Source organism: Penaeus vannamei, chromosome 4 (genome assembly GCF_042767895.1).
Source record: "Penaeus vannamei isolate JL-2024 chromosome 4, ASM4276789v1, whole genome shotgun sequence".
NCBI classification, from domain to species: Eukaryota; Metazoa; Arthropoda; class Malacostraca; order Decapoda; family Penaeidae; genus Penaeus; species Penaeus vannamei.
Window position 1 is genome coordinate 36,063,701 of NC_091552.1, and position 2,500 is coordinate 36,066,200.

Genomic DNA, 2,500 nt, shown 5'->3' on the forward strand with positions numbered 1-2,500 from the left:
AGACAGTCAGCGAATCAGCCAGTGAGACAGTCAGCGAATCAGCCAGTGAGACAGCCACCCTTTCGCGTCTTCTTCCGCCCTGTCCCGCCGCCTTCCATCTCTTTTTCCGGCTCACATACAATTAATGCATCCTGTCTCGTGCTCTTTCTTGTCTAACTCTATTTGAGCGTGATTTATACACCTGCAAACTCTATATGCATGTGCTCGGTTTGCTTTGTGTATTTTGTTTTAAATTCCAAGAGTTAGTGGATATTTCGTGTTTTTTCTTGGTTGTGTGATTTGGATTTATAAGATGTGTAGGCACGAATGTAAATACGGATACTGATGATAATGATAATGATGATGATAATGATGATGATAATAATAATAGTAATAATAATGATAATGATAAAATAATAATAATAACAATGATAACTAAAAAATAATAAATGATAACGCCAATAACGCAAACATCGAGCAAAGTGCAACAAAGGATTTAGATGTCATGGGCACACTTGCAAGACGGAAATGTACCAAGAAGTAATTACCGACCGACGTGTGTGTTTGATACGCCTGGGGCTTCCTCCATTTTACGACGCCAGAGGAAAAAAAGAGAAGAAAACGGAAGACTGCAAAGAAAACGGGGACAAAAACCGTCCGATCGACTATTGTTTACGTAAGTAGAGACTAAAAAAATGAAAAAGAGAGAGAGAGAGAGAGAGAGAGAGAGAGAGAGAGAGAGAGAGAGAGAGAGAGAGAGAGAGAGAGAGAGAGAGAGAGAGAGAGAGAGAGACACGGAAGGGAGTGGAGAATAACCAATAAATGTGAAAATAAAAGGAGAAGTAAGAAAGAAAGGGTAATAAAACTGAGAGACTCGATACAGCCGGTCGTTCGGCGTTCACCCGGGAGCCACGCTCAACATGCAGGTGCAGGGACATGACCTGACTGGCATCTCAAGACGACAACGTAAGCACGCGCCTCTTCGTCCCGGAACTATTGGCTCGTTTTTCCAGTTTGTATCGTGGAATTCGTTCCCTCGTTCTCTTCTTCTCTTCCTTGTTCTCCTCCCCTTCTCTTCCTTTCACTCGCCGGACCCCCTACCTTCACTGCTCGCCACCTCCCAGGGCGTTCATCTGTGTCTGTATGTTATGTCAGCTCCCCGAACATGGCTCTCACTCCCTTTCTGTCTGTTTGTCTTTCTCTCTGTCTCTGTCTCTCTGTCTATCTGACTGTCTGTCTCTCTCTCCCACCCACCCTCTCTCCCTCTCTCTCTCTTTCTCTCTGTCTCTCTCTCTCTCTCTCTCTCTCTCTCTCTCTCTCTCTCTCTCTCTCTCTCTCTCTCTCTCTCTCTCTCTCTCTCTCTCTCTCTCTGTTCCTCAGGATTATCCACCTCCGTCTCCATTCACGAGCGTTTCAGTCTGTATATTGATCCAGCCATCACCTTAAATATACATCCACTCGGCACGCTAAATGCCTCATCTCATCCGCCGACTCATTCATTAGTGTCATCAAGCGGCGGAGTTGCACACCCACGCCCATGCACCGCCCATGCACATTGCAAAGAGTCTGCGTAATCCATCTGCAACGTTATGCACCGACGGCCTTCCAAATCGGGGTCGGAAAGCGTTTAACACTTTTTATATTTATTTTTTTTTTCTTTTCAGAGTCATTGTTAAATCGCCTGGTATTCGGTCCGGTTGGCCTTTCATCCACGGTTTGATATCAAAGGCTTCACGGTGCAAGGGGAATGATTCATTTCCATTATCATTTTGCTGATTAGTGTTTCCAAGGTGGACGCGAAGCCACAAAGTCCCCACCTGGCTGTTTTTTTCAGAGCCACTGGACGAGTTCCAAGTCGATGACACAAGCGCTTGTAAAGATGCAATGTAGAAAAAACTACAAGTAACTGTATAATGACACACATCATTCACAAAAAGAAAAAAATCGGGAAAAAACCTATCACCAGAATTTCCAGTAGATCGGGTAAACTCACCTACGAAAGACCGGGTCGTGAGGGGCGTCCAACACAGTCCAAAGGCGCGCCCTGACTAAAGAAACGGAAACACTGCGAGCGCTGGGCGAAGGCTCGGTCGCCCGTGAGCACAGGACAAGCGACAGATACTGACTGAGTCGCAATGTTGAAGCTGCGGGCCTCGAGGCGCGAGATCACCTAGAAGCGCGCGGGTGAGGGAGGGGGAGGGGCGCGGGGGGGGGGGGGGCGACCGGAGCAACGGACGACACGTGAGAGCGACTGCCGGGACAATACTGGTTCATGCGATAGCGACGACGGCGCTGGTGGTAGGTTGAGGGGCAGGGGGCAGGGCGCCGGCAGGGGAGGGGCGGGGGAGAAGGGGTGGCGCCCGTGCGAGGGTGTGGGAGCTTCTATCACCTCGTATCAAGTTTCCCCTTCATGTCTAATCTGTCAGGCCGAGTCCCTCCTGCCCGGATTGGAATGCAATGAGTAACCCGCGGCCATTGAGGTTTCCCTTTGCCTGTTTCCTGGTCTGGCGTCGCCCGCGAG

General features: G+C 48.8%; 1 protein-coding gene across 1 annotated transcript in view; it reads right to left on the bottom strand.

Annotated features, from left to right (window-relative positions):
* Positions 1-2,246, bottom strand: part of LOC113824319 (ADP-ribosylation factor-like protein 4C) — an 18,194-nt gene extending 15,948 nt beyond the window's left edge. The window contains exon 1 of the mRNA XM_027377062.2: positions 1,973-2,246. The gene's annotated coding sequence lies outside the window, so the exon portion shown is untranslated. The remainder of the gene's footprint in view (positions 1-1,972) is intronic.
* Positions 2,247-2,500: the final 254 nt, after the last annotated feature.